The sequence below is a fragment of the Giraffa tippelskirchi genome, chromosome 9 (genome assembly GCF_054371585.1).
Source record: "Giraffa tippelskirchi isolate mGirTip1 chromosome 9, T2T-mGirTip1v1.2.pri, whole genome shotgun sequence".
NCBI classification, from domain to species: domain Eukaryota; kingdom Metazoa; phylum Chordata; class Mammalia; order Artiodactyla; family Giraffidae; genus Giraffa; species Giraffa tippelskirchi.
This window is the reverse complement of record NC_137283.1, coordinates 142,261,609-142,273,746: the sequence shown is the minus strand read 5'-3', so window position 1 is coordinate 142,273,746 and position 12,138 is coordinate 142,261,609.

Below are 12,138 nucleotides of genomic sequence, written 5' to 3'. Positions count from 1 at the left end.
AAGATTCATAGCCTGAAGCCCAATGATCTAATATATTTGATCCATCAAAGCTGTTTAACTTCAGACAATAAGGGTTTGGGCAACATGGTAATAGTATCCCCTTTGCTACTTTATGACCAAAAATACACATAGAAACAAATTCTGGCCAAAAGCATTTAAGAGATTTTTCTTAAAATTTATTTCTCATATCTATATGAGAACCACAGTAAAAAAAAAAATATTCCTTAAGATCACTGCTGCATTTTATAGAATAACTTGAATGACTGCATCCAAATTGCCACCACCTTGAGAAAAAGCCCATCCCAAGGCTGGAGCAAGTAAAGAGGGGAAAAAAACATTCCTTTAATGAAATATTAAGCCACTAAGTCCACTGATGCTGGAAGCTGCACAAACTATAAACAAATACAGAGAGCCTATTTTTTAGGCATGTGAAGTGAAAGCCGCTCAGTCGTGTCCGACTCTTTGCGACCCCATGGACACAGTCCATGGAATTCTTCAGGCTGGAATACTGAAGTGGGTAGCCATCTCCTCCAGTGGATCTTCCTAACCCAGGAATTGCACCAGGGTCTCCTGCATTGCAGGCAGATTCTTTACCAACTGAGCTATCAGGGAAGCCCTTTTTTTTAAGGCATGCCTAGGGATTTCTGAGGGTTTCAATCAAAATCATCTTAGTACTTTTTAAAATAAAAATATTCCTTTCCAATGACTAAGGTCTGTTACTTATTTCAATATGATCATGCTTTATAAAGATTTAGTCCTCTGAGAGTCCTTGCATATTATAGTTTTTTCTGTAAGTTTCATCCAAAGCAAATAAAAACAACAAACTTCTACCCTAAAATATGATAGTTTTTCCACAAGAAAGCTTTTTCTTTTTACTTCTACCACCATGTGGTGGTTAGATGTTGACTTTTTTGGTATTGACTTCTTTGCCAAAAACTCCTAACACACTCATACCATTCTCTTGTGAACTAACACTTCTCTCCAGATATGTGGTTGAAATGGAAGTTACATTTCAAAAATATATTTCCCTCCTCACAGCTTATTGCTCCGGAGATTTATATTTAGTACAATACAGATGCAACTATGCTATAAGTTTTGGGCTTCAGAGCAAGCAGAGCATGTCTGAGTCTTTCTTTGATGGGAAATATTTTTGTTTCGAGATATGGGGTTGACTAGGGGAACATCTTTTCTGACAGTGAAGCCAATAGTCAGAGAAAACCAGAGACAAGTGAAGGAGAGAGAAGTAGTGATTTTTAATGAAAACCCCTTCCTGCCAAAATTAGGTTAAAGATACAAACAGATGTAAATACAATTTTCCACAAGGAAAATCTCTTTCCCATCTCTCTACTCTGTTCTTACGTCCTACAGCACCACATTTCCTTATGGACATAGAAATTTAACATTCTTGATGTTCAAATCACACTTACTAATTATCTCTGATTTGTCTTGTCCCTCTCTGGTTATTTCTCTTGTCCCTGTGAGGACTCTGGGCAGCAGTGGTGGTTGCTATGGCCCCTGTAAACTGAGGGAAAAGGAGTGCAGCAATAGCAACAGCAATATTAGCACAGGATTAGGAAAAGGAGAGGAAACTGAAGGGGGAATACACAACTAGTGAAAGCTGAAACTCCAATACTTTGGCCACCTGAAGCGAAGAGCTGACTCATTTGAAAAGACCCTGATACTGGGAAAGATTGAAGACAGGAAGAGAAGGGGATGATAGAGGATGAGACGGTTGGATGGCATCACTGACTCAATGGACATGAGTTTGGGTAAACTCTAGGAGTTGGTGATGGACAGGGAGGCCTGGCGTGCTGCAGTTTATGGGGTCGCAAAGAGTCGGACACGACTGAGCGACTGAACTGAACTGGAAGGCAATTAGATTATCAGAATGAGAATTTTCCTAGGATGAAGATGTCTGTTAGACATCTTGTTTCAGAATACCTGAAAAATGTTAGAAAGACTGTCTAAAATTTCTCCAGAGAAAAGAGAAATGAAAGTAGATTTCTAGGCAATAGTGAGTAAAACAACTTCATGATTGTATCCAAATGAGTTATGTTTGTTCAATGTGACAGTTATGGTTGTATAATGTGAACATGGATTGTAAGGTCTAAGAATTAAAAGCAACAGGCATACACCACAGAATAAGATACATACAAACATATACATGCTGGGTAAATAAATGACAATAATAGGACTATTATAAAAGCTGATACAGAGCAAGTAGATTGCAAGTAATGGCAATTTTAAGTTTATATCAGCAAACAGAATAAAGTGTTTAAATGATTCCAGGAAAAAGTAATTTAAAGAATTTCAATATTAATCATGACAACAGGGAAATGCATTTTAAATTATTTTACACGAGCAACAATTATAGCTTCAACATCACATACACATACATGCAAACACACACATACACACACACACATATACGGCTGGCTATTCTTTGGACCATAATGAGTAATAAACTATTAACATAGTTTAATTTATTTATGCCACACACTCTCAATTCCTTCTATATTTATACCTTGTATTGGGATCTACGGGAAAATGCTGATTAAGAATGTAATGACTTCATCCTCAAGTAGTGTGTTTTCTTCTTGGGGAGAAAGTTAAATAACAAGGTGGATATGATGCAGTTCGTCTGTTTTTACTTTCTAACAAAACAAAAGGTGAGAAAGGATGAAGGCTAGCTACTAGACAAGGATTCTTGATCAAAATTATGCCCAGCAAACAGTTGGAGTTTATGTAGGGGTGAATCAATTAAGGACTCAAGAAAAGAAATAAGGAAGTGACAGCCACCCTTTAAAAAAACGTCTGGAACAGAATGAGTGGTGGTGAAAAGAGGGAGGGGAGAAAATAATGAGACAAAATAGTTGTGCAGGAAAATCAGATCACAGCGGATTTTGCAATGCATGTAACACAGAGTTTGTAATCTAAGAGCAATGTCATTTGAACAGTTTCAAGCATGGAAGTGACACTAAAATGTTTGTTCAATAGAAAAACCATTTTGAATTAACATTCCTAAAAGCCGGATGGAGATTACTTTGGACCAAAATAACAGGAATACTGAAAAAAATGTAAAAAAACAAGCTTTTAATGCATCCCCAAGGTAATGAGAAAGTGAGAAATACATAAATATTGAAAATATTTTAAAACTTCAAAAATGAAAATATTTTCGTATGAGACATTTCCATAAAGAAAAATGATGGAAATGAAAATAGAAATCTACTTTTCAGAAGCAACAGCAAGGAAATTTACCTCATTGTTCACATTGTATAAAGGGCACAGTTGACGTAATCATAATAATCAACTAGTTACTACAAGAAAATGCATTAGGAAGTTGTGGCCATTTTTAGAAAGTATAATATGCCATAAACAGCAGAATTAACCGGAACACCACCTAAATGTCAACAAATCTTTAAGAGGAGAATTTAAATTCAAGTGCTGTCAGGTTAATATGAAATTCAATTGGTTGAAACAAATGCAAATCTTCTCCTGAAGAACATTACAAAACTTCAATTGTATGTTAGAAGTAAATAGTGCTGTGCTTTATTGTTTTCCCAAAATTCTCATGTATTTAGTTGTGCACCATGCCTTTTTATCTTACATTTTATTAGCTCTTTTGTTCTACAAATGTGTCTGATGATCAAATGTGATGATCTATGGAGATGAGATATGAAATGAAGAGGAGGATTTAAGGCTGGACCAATGGGCAAATCTACAAAGGTTACTGATAAAGAATTACAAACTTTGGAATGATATACCAGTGTGGAAAGTGATGCATGGTATCTGTCTTACTGTGAAAGCTTTGTGTCAGTGGGTTTTACATGAGCTGACAGTCCAACTTGGCATACTTCTTTATGCTGTCTGTTGGAATTAAAAGTGCAAAAATTTGCCAGAAAAATTAAAGAAACTTATTTTATAACTCACAGACATCTGATAGATAGTGCTACTGATAACTTTACGTTGATCCTTAAACAATGTGAGGGTTAGGGGCACCAACTTCTGCACAGTCAGAAACCTGTGAACTGCTATTTCTGCCTCAGAAGTAAAAGATTTAATAAAGGCTCACAAAAGGGCCGGAAGCTGAAACAGTTTCCATAGAATCAGGACAAATGTTGTAGTTCTTTTAATGTAGCATAGTATAATCTCTAATTAAACACAAACTTTGCCCCACACTTAGTTAGAGATCTGTGAAATGAAAATATAGGTATTATATTTATTGAAAAAAATCAGTGTATAAGTGAAGCCACGCAATTCAAACCCCTCTTCTTCAAGGGTCAACTTATATGGCTTTTAGAGTCTGAAAATAAAGTTTTCATTAAAACTTCATCCTGTGAAAGGGAATCAAGCTATTTAGTAGCAGAGAATATTGTCCAGAACATGATAAATCACACAGTTGTCAAAAATCTGATAATTCCAGCATATAAAATTATTGGTGTTGTTCAGTTGCTAAGTCATGTCTGACTCTTTGCTCATATATTGCAGCATACAAGGCTTCCCTGTCCTTCTCTGTCTTCCAGACTTTGCTCAAATTCATGTCCATTGAGTCAATGATGCCATTCAACCATCTCACTCTCTGTCACCCCCTTCTTCTCTTTCCCTCAATTTTTCCTAGCATCAGGGTCTTTTCCAATGAGTCAGCTCTTCACATCAAGTGGCCAAAGCATTGGAGCTTCAGCATCAGTCCTTCCAATGAGTATTCAGGGTTGATTTCCTTTAGGATTGACTGGTTTGAACTCCTTGCTGTCCATGGGACTCTCAAGAGTCTTCTCTAGCACCACAATTCAAAAGCATTAATTCTTCAGCTTTCAGCCTTCTTTATGGTCCAACTCTCAAATTTGTATGTGACTAGTGGGCATGACAACTATGACTAGCTATGGCAAACCTAAATAGCATATTAGAAAGCAGAGACATCACTTTGCCAACAAAGGTACATAAAGTCAAAGCTATGGTTTTTCCAGTAATCATGTAAAATTATAGTGAGGAAATTGCTAAGACAAGATGCTGAATGAAAATCTGAAAGGCTCTTTTCTCAAGGACTGTGGTCACCAGTGTATTGATGATACGTCACAGAACATTGAAAAGGTTTTGTATTATTGTTGTTCAGTTGCTTAGTCATGTCTAACTTTTTGTGGCCCCATGGACTGCAGCACTCCAGGCTTCCCTGTCCTTCACTATCTCCCAGAGTTTGCTCAAACTCATGTCCATTGAATCGGTGATGCCATCCAACCATCTCATCCTCTGTCATCCCCTTCTCCTCCTGCCTTCAATCTTTCCCAGTATCAGGGTCTTTTCCAATGAGTCAGTTCTTTGCATCAGGTGGCCAAGGTATTGGAGCTTCAGTTTCAGCATCAGTCCTTCCAATGAATATTCAGGGTTGATTTCTTTTAGGATTTACTGGTTTGAACTCTTTGCTGTCCAAAGGACTCTCAAAATTATTCTCCAGCACCACAATTCGAAGACATCAATTCTTTGGCGCTTAGTCTTTTTTATTATCCAGCTCTCCATTCCATAAAGAACTATTGGTAACACCAAAACTTTGACTACATGTGCCTTTGCTGACAAAGTAATGTCTCTGTTTTTTTTTTTTTTTAATACACTGTCTAGGTTTGTCACAGCTTTTCTTCCAAGGAATAAGTGTCTTTTAATTTCATGGCTGCAGTCACCATGTGCAGTGATTTTGGAGCCCAAGAAAATAAAGCCCCTCACTGTTTCCATTGTTTTCCCATCTATTTGCCATGAAGTAATGGGACCAGATGCCATAAGCTTCATTTTTTTGAATGTTGATATGTCACAGGACATTGAAAATATTTTATATAATAACCCAGAAAACAAGAGCTTCACTATTCAGGTTGATGAGTCAACAGATGCTATCAATAATACCATTCTGTAACATTTGTAATATGTGTAAATGGTGATGAATCTTATTGTAGGTTCCCCTGTGCAAAGAGTGTTCTCTGAAACAAGCAAAGGGCTACATGTACTTGGCGTTTAATCTTTATAACTTGGACAGAAATTCTGTCTTGGAGGAAGTGCATTGGCATATCTGCAGAGATATCCCATCAGTGATTGGCTCACATCCCTAATAAATCCAGAGTCCCAGCATTCTCATAAAACAATGCTATGTTCACAGAGATGTTCTGAGGTTTAAAAAATGCATGAAAATGAAATATTAATAAGTAGAATGGTCAAGTTTATTAAACCAAGAACTCACTCAAAACTCTTTAAAAAATTGTATAAATCAAAAACAAAAAAACTCAGGCAAAGAATATATATACACAAAATATATCCATCTCCTGTTACACAAACGAATCTTGTGGTTTAACAGAGAAACAGCTACTGATAGGATGTTAGAACTGAAAGGGAAATTATAGGAGCACTTTCAAGAAAATTGTAGGCCAGCCTTGGCTGAGGACTAGATGAAAAATGACTGCAGAAATGAGCCTAATTGGCAGATATTTTTCATCATGTGACCCAGCTTAACAATTCCTATAACAAGTCATTTTACTTCAAATGATAAGATTTTTGTATTTAAAATTGGAAAAGTCATATATTTGCAAAATTATGTTATAAAAGAAAATCTTGAAATAATTCCACTGTTGCTTGGATTTGGAGTCAGAAACAATGAGTGGTGGTGGTGGTTTAGTCGCAGTCGTGTTGGACTCTTGAGACCCCACGAACTGCAGTCCACCAGGCCCCTTTGTCCACGGGATTTCCCAGGCAAGAACACTGGAGTGGGTTGCCATTTGAGAAAGAATAGGAACAAGGCAAAAAGCTTATTGAAAAACATCTGGAGAACTACAGAGAAGCAGTGAGCAGAATTTTTTCTTCCTCTCAACTCCAATATATGACAGAGTGATAGACCCTTTCACTGACACTTCTGTTCAGTCTGCAAACTTGACTTTGAAAGAAGAGGAAGTATTTTGTGAGCTACAGTCTGGTCAGATCCTCAAGATTAGAGTTATTCATCTGCCTCTAGACAAGTTCTATAGATCTGTGAAAGAAGATCCCTTACGTCAGAAGAAAGCACTGAACATTTTCATGCAGTTTTTCCTTCTAGTTTTATTAATTTATAATTGACATGCAACACTATATACATATAAAGTGTACAGCATAATGATTTGACTTATATCGTGGAATGATGACTACAGTAAGTTTAGTATCTCATATAGACACAAAATTAAGAGGGAAAAAGGGAATTTTTTTCTTAGTGATGAGAACTCTTAAGATTACTCTCTTAAGAATGTTCATAGACAGTATACAGCAGTGTTAATTATATTTATCATGTTATGCAATGTATTTCTAGCATTTATCTTATAGATGGAAGTTTATATCTTTTGACTGCCTTCATTCATTGAGGAAGTTTTCAAATTATTTTATGTATATTCAAACTTCTTGTTTAACAGTCATTGATTGTAAGGACAGAAATTGTCTCATTTCTGTTAAAAATTAAAATCATGTGTTAGTTGTAAATTTGAATCATCATTAAATAACTTTGCAGCAAAAAAAAGCACACATTTTATACTTACTATGTAAGAGCCATTCTTTATAGCTGATTTCAGAATAACTTTTATGTGTATATAGAATAATTAAAAAGATTATGTAACCAGCAAATAAGCATAACAGTTTATAACTGACATATTGAGTACAATCATACCACTTAGAAAATGTTTTTTTCAAACACATTAAATTATATCTTATACTGTAATTTTAATTTCATGACTTTGGTTTATGGTTTTAGTTTTACCATTCATATCAATCCCTTTCATATTGTAACATCAAATAATATCTAATTAAAATACTTGCTTAAATATTTATTTTATGAGTTGTAAAATATTTGAAAAGGAAAGAAATTAATGTCAAAAAAGTTATACTAAGCTTAATACTTCCTTTTTTGCTTTTTGAGGAAGCTTGGTTGAAAAGTCATTTTTCAACTTTAAGAAGAGGAAGGAAAAAAGGAAAACTCTTGTATACATTTTAGAATAGGACTTCCCTGGTGGCTCAGATGGTAAAGCATCTGCCTAGAACGTGGGAGACCCAGGTTCATACATAACCTTATGAGAATTCTATATAGTAGAAATTTGTGGCAAACCTTTTAGGCCAACTAGGATTGGATTAATAAATAAGTTAATTAAAGAAGAAAAACAGGAGTATCTACTATCTACATTATTTTCTGTAGTAGTAGGAAGGAAAAAATCATACAAAAATAGTATGATAATCAACAAATTGAGCTACAGAAAAAAGTTACTCTATTCAAAAAGGATTTACGAATCCAATTTATTATTGGAATATTATATCTATAATTTATTAATTATGCTACATAATATGCACAGATATAGTGAAATTTTTGCAGGAATCCCTTGAGATATGTCAAGGTTCTCTCTTAGGTAAAGAAAATCGGGAATGGCTGCTAAAATAGTTGTAACTGCAAGCATATCCATGATCATACAAATGAAAATGAAATAAACCTTTCAAAATGAAGTTCAAAGTGATAGAAATATGTAATCTATGAAAGTACTCTAAATGTAACTTTTATTTCAAAAGACAACCCTAAAATGTAAGGGTATAAAAAATAAAACTTCAAAGGTTGGAAAGATGTATATAAAGAAGAAACTAAGTGAAAGATGCTGCTGTGGACAAATCAATATCAGATTAAAAAATCACATAAGTAAAACTGTGATGACTAAAGATAAAAAAAGATAACTCTTTTTTATCTTGGTTAAACTTTTATAATGGTTAAACTTTTAGTTCACAAGTGAGTTTGACAGTTCTAAATGTGGATGTAGCTAATGATATAACTTGATAATATTTAAAGTGCAATTTGCCAGAAATTCAAGGAAATGACATAAAATCTAGTAATTTAGTGGATACTTTTAAATACATATCTTAGGGATTGATAGTTAAAAATGATAAAAATAATCACAAATGACACAGGAGACTTCAACAGTATAATTACCAAGATTGAACTTAAAGTATTCACCAGTTAGAGAATATGCAAAATCAAAGAGCACTCAAGGAACACTGGATACTGAATAATGTAACAGCCCAGAAAGCTAGCATCAACAAATCAACAATGCCAAATAATTTTGCCAAAATATAGACTGTATAGTCTGAACATAATATGTATATATACATACTTCCATTATATACTCTAGAAGTTCCAAATTTCTTTCTTGTTTTGAGTTATATTCCCAAGAAAAAAAGACTGCATACTATACAAGGGTGTTCATAAAAGCTTCATACCTAAGAACCAAAAAGCTAGAAATAATTCAAATATTTATCAGCAATAATATTGATAAATAAATTGCAGCACTTCCTTCAGATTAGCTGCAGGACTGAACTTCTGCTACACAAAACTTGCGTGAATCACACAGATGAAATTATAGCCAAATAATGTCAGGTCAAAAAATTATGTATTAGAGTGGTGAGAGGTATCCAGAAAGCTCCTGGAGGACTGAAAATGGTTTACATACTGATCCAAGTGGTGATAGTCAAAGGGACATTTAAATTTGTATATATCCATTCATTTAAGACGAGCACTTCAGAAATGTTATTCTGTAACAAAAATAAACTCATTAGCCAAATAAGGAATTGTAATAAAACTTGGAAAATACTGAAAGTTGGGCAGAATAAAATTGCTTGGTAAAAGTTTATAGAATGCAAGGATTTGGAATAATTCAAAACCAAATAGGACCCTAAAGATAAGAGCAAGTGAAAGTGAAAGTCACTCCGTCATGCACAACTCTTTGTGACCCCATGGACTGTAGCCTACCAGGCTCCTCTGTCCATGGAATTCTCTAGGCAAGCACATTGGAGTGGGTAGCCATTCCCTTCTCCAGGGGATCTTCCCAACCCAGGGATCAAACCCAGGTCTGTATTGTGGGCAGATTCTTTACATCTGAAACACCAGTGCAAAGAGTAACATAATAGGATGAAGAACATATGTTAGTGATTAATAAAGACAACATTATTTTTATTCTTTAATAAAAGACATAGTTCAAACTCTAGCAAAATTAATAAATAAAAAAGCAAGAACAAAAGATATTTATTGGGGTACAAAAGGGTGTATAGATTTTAAAAGCAGCTAAGAGTAAATGTATAATAATATAGTGTTATAATACATTGAATCAATTAATTTTAATAGTAAACAGAACTAATTAAATTCTCAGGAAAAGTACAATTTACCAAAACTTATTCAAGAGTAAATAAAATAACTGGATTATCAAGAGTAAATAAAATAACAAGAGTAAATAAAATAATCCTTTAAATAATTCAATCAGTTATTAAAAATTTCTCTAGAAATGAATCATCACTCCTAGAAAGCTTTTTAGGGGACGTTTTCAAACACTGAAGGAATCAATTATAATTTCACACAAATTCTTCTGAGGAATAAACAAGAAGAAACACTTTTAAACTCATTTTATAGGACAAGAAAACTATTGAAATTAATGTTCAAGACAGTAAAAGAAAAATATTGGCCAAATACATTTATGAGTATAGATACAAAATCATAAAAATTAATGAAGTGATTCATCAATGCATTTAAAATTAGTACATTATAATAGTCAAGTTAATTTCATACAAGGAATTTCAGATTGAGTTAACATTAATAAATAATCAGTAGGTGAATTTACTATATTAAAAAATAAAGGAAAAAATAATATTACCTCAAAATATGCATAAAATATATTTGGCAAAATTAAATATGCATTATGATTTAAAAAGGAAAACTTCTTTTAGATAACTAATTAAATTCTCCTACTATGAGAGTGCATTTACCTAGTTCTTTCACATTTCCATCTATTTTACTTTATAAATTTTAGTGGAATGTAAATAGGTCTGTAATATTTTAAATCTGAAGGCTTGAACGTTTTATAATTTTTAAATGTCTCGTTTACTGACTGAACATTTCAGCTTTATTTTGGATAACATTTTTGCCCATTTCTTTTCATTTTTTTACCTTTCTGTGTCAAGTTGGGTTTTGACTTGACTTTATTCCTATATGGTGATATTTGTCTTTTAATTAAAGTTTCAGAATCCACTGAACTTTATTTTTTATAGTGGAAAGAGAATGCTATTCTAATTTTTTACTTCAATTTTACTTTCACTTTAATATTTGTATCTGAGTTTATAACTCACATTCTCTCAATTTTTTTCATTCTGTCTGATCTGTTTTTCTACTTGATCAGCTTTTTCTGTAACAACCAAGTATTATTGTTTATTTTGTTATTATTATTACTATCATCATCATCATTGTCATCATTTAGTGTTTCTTCTGCAATATTGTCTTATTTATACCTTTAGTTATACTATTGTTTCAGGGTTTATCTTCTGTAATATATGCCTCTACTTATTAAATTCTTATATAAAGTAGTACTCCCTTCCTGGAAAATGCCAGCATTGGAGAATCAGTTAAATGCATTAATCCTCCTTCCACCTTTTGTGCTATCATTGCCATGTATTTTATTGCATCACATATTGGAACCTTCACAAGACATTGCAATGCAGTCAGTATGCAATATATTTACCCTTCTCATTGTTTCTCCTTCCGTTCTTGGTTCCTGTGCTTCCTTATGGGACCATTTATATCTGCCTGAGGAAATCCTTTAGTATTTGTCAGGCTGCAGTTAGGAAACAGAAAGCATACTTTCTGAAGCAGGGAGAATTTAATATAAATATTTGTTAATTACTAAAAGAGGTTTAAAAAAGTAATATTAAGTAGTTCTGAAGTAGAAAACACAGGAAACAGCTATTACCTCTAGGGCTGAGGGGGAGAGTGAACAAAAAAAAATAATTAAATACCTAAATGAAGCCTTCCTTGCTAATACAGAGATTCAAGCATTTCTGGCAAGGAAATGGTTACCATAAATACATGCAGATTGACAGTGGTGAAGAAAGTTGCTGGAGGTCATAAGCAAATCCACATGGTAATCAAAAATCTTTCAAGAATGCATGGCCACAGTTCTGCAGGAGTGACCTGCTTGGTGACAAAAAAGAAGTATCTTAGATGGTGAACACTGCTTTTCTTGGGGACAGCTGAAGTGAGCACTACCAGTCTTTCCAGATGCCACTGGCTTGGCTCTCAGGTTGAAAAATAGCACAGCACATACAGGAAGGAAGTGCCTTTCCACCTCT